General features: G+C 36.6%; 1 protein-coding gene across 5 annotated transcripts in view; it reads right to left on the bottom strand.

The window, feature by feature from the left end:
* PLAGL1 (PLAG1 like zinc finger 1) overlaps positions 1 to 9,794 on the bottom strand; it is a 63,850-nt gene extending 54,056 nt beyond the window's left edge. For 3 of the 5 annotated variants that reach the window (XM_032485071.1, XM_032485073.1, XM_032485069.1), the window contains exons 1-2: positions 9,127 to 9,411; positions 4,763 to 4,832 (exon numbers count right to left, since the gene is read on the bottom strand). The gene's annotated coding sequence lies outside the window, so the exon portion shown is untranslated. Of the gene's footprint in view, positions 1 to 4,762; positions 4,833 to 9,126; positions 9,412 to 9,775 lie in introns of those variants that run through there. The other 2 variants (XM_014567518.2, XM_032485070.1) reach the window with 2 other exon arrangements.
* Between the last annotated feature and the right edge of the window lie 778 nt (positions 9,795 to 10,572).

Here is a 10,572-nt window from a genome sequence, read left to right on the forward strand (position 1 = left end):
TATTTAGCAACAGCTCTTTTTATGCAAAGCATCATGGTAGGTACTGGAACCCTATCTCTAAGAACCTGACCAACTGGAAATGACATTCAGATATAAAGATTTGTGATGAAAGGTAAGAATTTAACAAGGGCTATAGATTACAAATTATAGGGTTCCTATCTATAGGATTGTGGAATGAGTATTCTCTGAACAGAACCCAGAAAATTTTTGGAAAATTCACTTAGGAGGAAATGGCATGAAGAAAAAGCATAGCCTCAAAAGCAGGGCAGTGAGTTTGTGTTCTAATGAGCAGTTAAGACCAACTGTGTCTCTGGACTAATTCTGAGGAGGGAGGCTGGTAAAGCAACCTGGGACTAGACAGAGAAACGACCATTGGCAGGTAAGAAGTCAAGGACCTGCTTCCTCAAGTCCTGGGATATCACTGAAGGATTCTTTCCAGGGAAATGTTCCCAGAGGTCATTACACATGATAGGAAGGGAAGGAAAACCTCAGTATGGGGGGAAATAGCATAGAATGATAAGGACCTAATCCAAGATGCTGAGAGGAATGGAAAAAACATACAGGAAAGAATTAGAGTTCAATTTTATCAACTTCTTAAAAAGTAACAGAAAAGTTTCCCTGAGTGATACAAGTAGGCCTGACTTCAACTTTTTAAATGATCCTGACTGTCCCATAAGTTCCCCCAAGAGCAAAAAAATGTATTCCAAACTAGAAAGACATATTGCCTGGCACTGAAAGTGTTCAAGACATATTGTTGGCAAATGAATCTTTTTAACTATTCCAAATATTGAAACCTCCTACACTAAAATAATGTTTAGGTAAAACACATAGAAAAGTGGAAATCATTTTTCCTTCCAGCTTAGTGGCCCTTTTTTACAAGATATGCCAAGCTTTTAATTTGTTCAACTCAATACTTAAAAAGATTCATTTTCAAGAGCTATCTCTATCGCTATCTCTACTGAAAGACTCAGCTAGAAATCATTTTAGAAAGTTGGGAATGTTACCACCTCAGTTGCTAAGCTCTTGTGTTATTTATATACATTTTTAAGGGATCTATCATTCATTATGTCCTTTGCTGTGGTAAAAGAACGGCTACTGCATGACTCATGGATAGTACATGAAAAAGAATGAAAGAGTAAATTAAATCCAGATCATATGTGTAAGCTTTATCCAAGACTACAGGGTGACTTCATAATTAATCTGTATAATTATACAAATAATTAAAATTAAAATAACTTACCACATTAAGAAATAAAGGAAAAAATGAGTACTTCCTAGGGACTAAGCATAACTCTTAGCCCTTTCTATGCATCAGCTCTCTTAATCTTCTCAACCACCTTCTATGGTAGACACTGTTATCTAATTTTATAGATGAGAAAATTAAAATATAGTGAAGTTAAGTAACTGCCCAGTATTATACTGTACAGCAAGGAAGGGGCAGAACTAGGAACTGAACTCAGGCAGGCTGGCTCCAGAGTCAGAGAATTCCAATTAATAAATGTGGAAAGAATAAAAGAAATAGAAAATCATTTGGAATACCACAGTAATAATTGCTTCAGGCAAGATCAGTTGAACACTAAAATTAGTGGGCAAAACATTAAGGAGAAATAGGACATTTTCACAACCTCAAAATAAATCCCTCAAAATATTTATTAATTATTGTGGTAGTTTTAATATATATTCATAAATCACTTGATACTTTCCCCTGTCCTCCCCTTGAGAGTAGACTTGCTTCTAACAAATAGAGTGCAGAAAATAAGAAGCAGAAATGTTACAATGGAGAAGCCTGGCAGACACAATCTAAACCATGTAATCAAGGTTAACATGTTGATGTGGCTATCATGTGCCCCCAGATATGATGCAATAACATCTCTGTGATATTCTTTCCTTAAAGTCCATAACCTTAGTCTTACTGTGAGAAAACATCAAAGAAACCCAAATTGAGGGACATTGTACAAAATACATGACCAGTATTCTTCAAAAGTGGCAACGTAATGAAAAACAAGAGGCTACAACACTGTCATGGATTAGAACAGATGAGGGAGACATGACAACTAAATGGAATGTGGCATATGAATTATATCCTGGAACAAAAAAAGAACACTGGTGAAAAAACTGGGAAAATCTGAATAAAGTCTATAGTTTTGTTAATAATATTACACCATTGTTAATTTCTTAATTTGGGCAAATGTATTATGGTTATGTAAGATGCTAAAATTAGAGGAAGCCAGGTGAAATAAATACAGGAACTCTAAACTACCTTTGCAACTCTTCCGTAAACCTAAAATTATTTCATAAGAAAAAGTTTTTAAAAATTTTACACACATCTTTGAAAATAAATTTCAGTAAACTAGAAATAGAGGAAAATATTCTCAACCTTGTAAAAAGCATCTACAAAAAAAAAAAGTACAGTAAACAACATCCTTTAAAGTGAGATAGTATCCCTTAGGATTAAGAAAAGCAAGGATGTCCATTTTAACACTTCTGTTAAATATTGTGCCAATGTTTCCAGCCAGTGCAATAAGGCAAGAAAAAAAAGGAACAGAGTTTAGAAAGATAAAGTTAATCTTTTTTTTTAAACAGATGACATGATTGTGCATTTAGAAAATCTGCAATACTGAAAACTACCAGAACTGAAAAGTGAATTTAGCAAGGTTACTTAAATACAAGCTCAATATACAAAAATTAATTGTATTTCTGTATACTAGCAAGATGGCTGGAAAATAAAATTGAAAAGATACTATTTACAGTAGCATCAAAAAAAAAATCAAATGGCTAAGAAATAAACTTAGAGTGTAAGTCTTCCACACTGAAAAACATAAAACAATGCTAAGAATAACAGAAAAAGAATTTAGTCAATTAAGAGATATATCGTGTTAATAAATTGGAAGATTCTATTAAGATGTCCATTCTCCTAAAATTGTTCTGCAAAGTCAATACAATCTCAAAAGTCTGGTAGACTTTTTTAAAAAAAATAGATGTTGAGCAGCTCATTCTAAAATGTACATGGAAATGCAAAGCACTTAAATAGCTAAAACAATCCTTAAGAAGAACAAAATTAGAGGATTTACACTACTGTATGTTAAGGCTTAATACAAACTACAATAATTTAAAAAGTACAGTATTGATGAAAGAACTGATAGGCAAAGTGGAACAAGTAAGAGTACAGTCCAGAACAGACCCAAATATATGATCATTTCTAAAAAAGGTCCCACTGAAATTCAATGGAAAAAGCAGAGTCTTTTCAATAACTGTGTAGAGTAGCTGAATGACCATGTGGAAAATAAATATTGACCCCCTACCTCACAAAATCAAATGTAGATAAATCAAAGACCCAACTGTGAAGAGTAAAACTATAAAGCCTCTGAAGGAAAAACAAAAAAAAAAAAGCCAAAAGCAAATGTCTTTCGGACCTTGATGGGGGACAACAATGAGGATGGAAGAGAAGTCTGTGAACAGGGTACAAAATGCACTAACCTTCTGATCCCTTTAAAAAACAAACAAACAAATAAAAACACTGATAGATGGGACTTCATAAAAGTAAATCTGCTTATCCAAAGGCACCATTAAGGGAATAAGTAGGCAAATTCAGACAAGTAGAAAATATCTGTAAACATGTACCTGATAAAGGTTTCCTAATCCAAATACATAAGGAACTAAAAATTACTAACAAAAAAATAATCTAATTTTTAAAAGTGGGCAAAAGATTTAAACAGGCACTTCACAAAAGAAATCTGAATGGCTAACAAAGATATAAAAGGATATTTAACATTATTAATATTCATGGGAATGTAACCAACTTACCCAAAGACTATTAATTCAGCTTCTTGATATATATCCAAGAGACATGAGTATGTATGTATGTATGTATGTGTATGTGTGTGTATGTATATATGTGTGTGTGCATATATATATATATATTCACCAATGACAGTTTCAAGAACATCTACAGCAATTTTATTTATAATGGCAAACCCTGAAAACAACTCCTATACTCATCAACAAGAAAAAAGGTAAATAAAATTGTACTATATCCTTATAATATAGAAGAAACATCACCAAACTTTTTCTGTAAAGTGTCATACAGTAACTCCCTAACTCTGCAGAATGGACATAGCTATAACCAATAAAATTTTATATATGAAAATATGTTATGGTCTGGAATTGGCCCATAGGTCTTAGTTTGTCATCCCTTTGCAACTCATACGTGCAGCGTGGATGAATCTCAAAAATATCCTGCAAACAAAAGAAAATCCACATAAAAAGAATAAACTATATGATTCCATTTATATGAAGTTCAAGAACCCTTGAAAATAATCCATGGTGATAGAAGTGAGGAGAATGGCAGACTGGAAGAGAGGAGTGGCTCTATTGATAGAAAGGGACAGGAAGGAACTTCTACAGGGATGAAAATGCTTGTATCTCTATCTGGGTGGTGATCATACAGGCATATACATATGTCAATTTCATCAAGCCATACACTTTATTCTTGTGTTTTTATTGTATGTAAATTATAGTCCAATTTGGAGAAGAAACAAAAATTAGACAAAGATCAGAATACAGATTTGAAGAAATTATCTAGAATTCAACATGGACAGAAGTATCTATAATATATAAAAGTTAGATTAAAAGACATGGACAATAGAATGAGAAAGTCTAACAGAAGTCGAATTAGAGATCTTGAAAGAATGGGGAAAACAGAGGAAAAGCAACACTGAAAGAGATAAAAGATAAAACTTTTGAGAACTGATATAAAACAAACCTTAGGGACAGGAACACAGTAAATCCAGGATAAATGAAATGTCCACACCTAGACACGCTGTGTCGTAAAACTGTAGAAAACAAAAGAAAAGATCTTAAAACCAGGCAAAAAAAAAAAAAAAAAAAAAGACAAATTGCCAGCAAATAACAGTTATTTGAACTAACTGTAACACTGAAAGTAGAAGTCAATGAAATGACACCTCCAAAGCAAACTGTCGACCTGGAATTGTAAGTCTAACAAAACCATCATTCAAAAATGAATGCAAAATAAAGACATTTTTCAGATGAAGTTTGCCATCAACAGTCCCTTAATAAACAAGCTTCTAAAATATATATCTGAGGAAGAAAAAAAGAAAAATCTGAGACGCAAGAAGGAATGACAAAGAATTCATGAAAAGAAAACACAGTGATGTCAAATTTACAGGAGAAAAAAAATCAAGATGGAACTAAACTCTGGAAGACAACAGCATTTAAGCCAGCTGATTTATGAGTGTCAAGGTTTTTTGAATTATTCTCAAGAAGAACAGAATCAATAAACTTTAAGTTGGTACAATAAATTTTAAAGGAAACAAAATATATAATTTTCATCCTAGTCAAAAGGGAGGAAAATGGAGTAAGAAAAAAATCCAAAAGGTGGCAGAGAAATAAAAAAAGACAGGATAAAAACAACCGTAAAATATAATGCTAACTTTAATCCTAAATATGTCAGTAATTATATTAAACTTAATTGGACTGAGAGTTCCAGTTAAAAGACAGATTGTCAGAGTGGGTAAGAAAAAACTATCAGGTTTTACCTATTTGAAAGAGATATTCTAAGCAAATGCTAACTAAGAGAAAGGTGTGGCTAGAGCATTAGAAAACAAAATGGATCTTAAGGTAACAGGCATTTGGACGAGGAGGCATAGACCGTCACTATATAGAATGACAAAAGGTCCACTTCACACAGGAGAGCAATTTCAAACTTGTAGGTACTTTCAACTTTTATAACGCAAAATTGACAGAATTATAAGAAGAAATTGAGAAAATTATTTTATATGATATTTTTATTATACCAATCTCAGTAATTGATAAATCAAACAAACCAAAAAATTAGTAAGGTGAAAAAAATTCTGAAACCCACAATTTTTATGCTTGTTCTGAGACATATATATATATATATATATATTTATTTTTATACCTACCTTGTCCCAAAAGTCTGTGAATACATATTCTTCTCAGTCATTCAAGGAACAGTTGAAAAACTATGAGGCCATAAAGCAATTCTTAAATTTCAAAGAATCGGTAGCATAGAACTCTCATTTGCTGACTACAGTGTAAGTTTAAAAATCAATAACAAAAGGATAACTCACAAAAGCTTTCACATTTGGAACTAGAAAATATTCCTAAAACTCTCATAGGAAAAGAAAAAAAGTATCAAATGAAGCAAAATTTTAACTCTTAGAACTGAAAAATATACTACATATACAACAAAAGTAAATAAAAATCTGTAGTATTTGTGGAGGGAGACAAATCAATGATCAGAGTAAAGAGTCCAGAAATGAACCAAAGCATTTCTGGGAATATGTTTATGACGGAGGTGGCAATGTAAAGCACTGGTACTAGGACAATTACCACTCCACATGGGAAAAAGATAACAAATTAACCTTCACCTCAATATAAAATATGTACAACTTATATTTACATATACATGTCAGGCAAATTGAAGAAATAAATGTAAAAATGCGAACTTTAAAACTTTTAGAAAAAAATTTCAAAATATATTTCCTTAATGGTAAAGAAGATCTTAAGACACAAGAGCACAAAGAAAAAATTGCCTGCAGTTTATATAACCAACAAAGGATTTGTATCTCAAACAGTGTATTCCGATAGAAATTTCTGCCCAGATGGAAATGTTCTGTTTTACAATACAGCATAATTTACAATAATATAGCATCATAAAATAAAATAGCCACTAGCCACATGCAGCTACTGAGCACTTGAAATGTGGCCTACAGTGACTGAGGAACTGAAATTGTTGAAGTAAATATAAGCATGTTAGCATTTTAAACTCCTTCATGAAGGTGTGTTATGTCTTTATATAGTTTTCAGTATTTAATTTTTCATAAAGAATCTGATTTTAGCTTATCTTACTACATACAATATAATATCCATTTTGTAAAAAATAAGTAAAAGCCGCTTTTAAAAAAAGCTCATACACCAAAATGTGTATAGTATCATCTGTGATTTTAATTTTCTTCTAAATATTAAAATTAATATTTAAGATGTAAAACATAGGAAGAATTTAATGAACACAGATGTATTCACAACAGAATTTATGAAATAAAACATTACTGATACTGTTTACGTTCCCTAGGTACCGTTCCCTGATCACGACTTTTCTTTTTTTTTTGAAGAGTAGCTGGGAAATGTGAATAGACTAGAGCCCTGGCTTTAGGTGTCTTCATTTTTGTGATGCCCATATTTTAATATACTTTGGGGGAAACTTAATATACAGACATTATATGTAGCACTTAACAAAGAGTTATAAAGCAAACACCCATGTAACCACTGTCCAGGTCAGGAGATAAAGCATTTCCAGCATCCCCCAAAAAACTCAGTGTGTCTCCTCACATTCATGATCCCCCTCTTCTTCCCCAGGAGATGACCACTAATTTGATTTTTATAGTGTTAATTTCTTTACAATTTTTCTTTACTATTTTTCATGCCTATGTATGCACCCCTAAACCACAACTTTATTTCACCAGGGTCTGAATTTCACATAGATGATATCATACAGTCTTCTTCAGCAACTTGTTTTTTTCTTTTTTCTTTTTTTTTTGTTTTTGGCTCAATATTATTGAGACGCATTTGTGTTAAAACACAAAGCTACTTCATTCACCACTGTCCTGGGTGGGTTCCATTTCATGACTGGAGTATAATTTACCTTCCTCCTTCAGATGGACATAAAGGTTGCTTCCAGCTTTGGGGTTTTACAAATAACACTATATTAAACCTTCCTGTACACGTCTACTTGTGTATATGTATGAAAATTTATCTAGGGCAGTGGCTTTCAAACTTTTTTGACCATGACTCATACTAAGGAATGACGTTTTACATCATGACACACATCTGTGTGTGTATAACACTGAAAGGAAAAAAAAAAGTTTCATGAAGCAAATACCCTATGACCTGAGACACATTCTGTTATTTTCTATTCTGTCAGTTCGTGTTTTACAAATTCTGATCATTATCCACTTAACTGATTTCACGACCCACTACAAATGGGCTTCATTCACGCTTTGAAAAACATCACTCTACAGGATAAATACCTAAAACTGCTAGGACTTGGCAGCGCGGACATCGGATGTTGTCAACGTCTCTAGATCCTTAACTTTTTAAAGTAAATGTTCTTATCTAATTTCCCACTCTATAATTTTACAGCTAAAACTGTGAAACATCAGATCGTTTTATCTTTTTGTTTGGTCGTTAAACAGTATTAATCACTTACCATGTGCCAAGTATCCACCGGGCTCAGACCGAGACTGATGGGTTAATACACGCTGGGGGGGGGGGGGGGGGACATAAGGAACCAGGACCTCAGTGAGGCCCCAGAAAGCTCACAGGAGGGGCCTCCGATCCTGCCTGGGGAGGGAGGGGTTAGAGAAGGATTCCTGGAAGAAGGAGGACCTAAGCTGAGTGTTTCTATTTTTAATTTTTATTGGTTTCCTAAAACATAAAAGTCACATATTTGTTGGGGGGGAAAAGTCAAAATTATAGGAGTTTTATTTATTAAGAAGTAAAAATCCCCAGCACTGTCCTTAAAGTTTGATGCTGAGACTAAGTAACTAGAGTTGCATTATCGGTTATCCTAATCTAGCAAATGTTTAAGAGCCCACATTTTAAAATAGTTTTAAAAGTATACCTGATAGGGTCCATAATACTAAAGCACAAAACTAATCATTTTCCATAATGAATGTAAACGCAAACATTTTATGTTTAGTCACATTACTACTTTTAACAGACTTTTTTTTTTCCTGGCCCTTTGGGCAAGGTTAGAGTGCCAGGTTTCAAAAATCGAGTCTATTTACCGCATACCAAATACACGCGAATGCTTCAAAAAGTGGCACTAAAAACGACCGGGCGAAAGAATCTGTTGTTCGAGCCGACTTGGCTTGCCCGGTGACAATTTGTCAGAGTTTCACACTTCGTCCCGAGGAGCCCCGGACCCCGTCACGTACGCGGCGCGTCGGCACCGGCACACCCTCCCGAGCGCGGCACGGAGCCCAGCACGGTCCTCGCTCCGCGGCAACGCGGCCGCCCTGCCGCCCCCAGGCCCGCCGCGGCCCCACGGCCTCCGAGTCCGGCCGCCAGCACCCCACCACCTACCCTGTGGGGTCCGGAGCCCCCCGGAACTCAGGCGCGGCAGCTCGGGCGCGCCGCCTCCGCGGCCATGACGGCGACCCGGGGAAGCGCCCCGCGCGCCAAGGCCCGCGGTCCTCCGGGCTGGGAGGAGAGCCGCCCCGTCCGTCCGTCCGTCCGTCCTCCAGAAGAGTGAGGCCAGAATCCGCCCCAGACGTGTCTAAATCAAGGCTCGGGGCGGTCCCGACGGGCTGAATGACAAATGGCAGATGCCGTGGGCTTTGCCGCCCTCGGCAGCCGCGAGGATGGCTGCGCCGAGGAGGCCGCGCACAGGCGGAGCCCGGGAGCCGGAACGGCGCGTCCGCGAGGAGGGCGCTGGGGCCCCTGGCGGGGGCGTCACGTGGCAGGAGGAGGCCCCGCTGGGGAGCCAGGGGGTCGGCGGCCTGGGCGGAGGAAGAGGACAGGCGCCCAGACGCCTGGCCGATTGAGTCATCCGTGTGGGCTAAGCCAAGGTCGCCCAGGTGCAGAGCTGGCGCAGGTAGACCCGAACCAGCCCGAAGCCCCGTACCATATCGGGGACTGTTCACTGAAGTCACCACCAGGATGAACCGCCCTGAGCCAAATCATAAATGAGAAACACGACAGATGCTAGAACACTGCAATAGGCCAAACTTACCTCCTATTCGTGCCGCGTGGAAATCATGGCAGCCTAACTGTGCCCACTGACTGTGAGCCAGGCACTGTTGTAAGCACTTCACAGGTAAATAAACGTAATCCTCACGACCCCCTGGTGAGAAACACTCCTCCTCCCGGTCTTACAGATGGAGAGACTAAGGCACAGAAAGATCAGACGGAAATAATTTTACAATTATGTACTCATACTGTGTATGCTTTAAGGAATTTTAAAATGGTCTTCGGATTTAAGAAAAAGAAACAAATAAATCTCGAGCTTTCTTCCCTACAAGATACACATCCCTAAAAGAGGCCTATAAGCGTTAAGTGAAAAGACTTAGAAAGGCATAAGGAATTCACCACGTATTTCAGACAGTCTCGTAGCTCTGAAATAGGACGTTAGCAGAATCTTACACTTGTATTCATCTTCACTGCAACCTCCCGATTTCCATTGCTTATGTTACTTTTGGCTTACCGGCACTTAGCACGTTTTAAACAGCTCTACCACCTTATTCTCCCAGATGTTCAGTCTCAATTCTATATCTTTAAATGAATTCAGTGTTCATCATAACGTATCAGTTCCTGAATTTTTTTTTTTAATTTCTTGATGGACTGTTCTCTTTTTCAAGTCATTTTCTTAAGGAGGGCTTAGAGAGTACCTTAATGTTTTATCTGCTTTTTATCTTAACACATTAAAAAAAAAAACTGAGGGGGGCGGCAAATGTTTTGGATTCACTTCTTCCTTCAAAACCTAACCAAAATAGAAGGCAATTGCTTTACTGATTTTTGACATCATAGATT

This window comes from Camelus ferus, chromosome 8, assembly GCF_009834535.1.
Source record: "Camelus ferus isolate YT-003-E chromosome 8, BCGSAC_Cfer_1.0, whole genome shotgun sequence".
NCBI lineage: Eukaryota > Metazoa > Chordata > Mammalia > Artiodactyla > Camelidae > Camelus > Camelus ferus.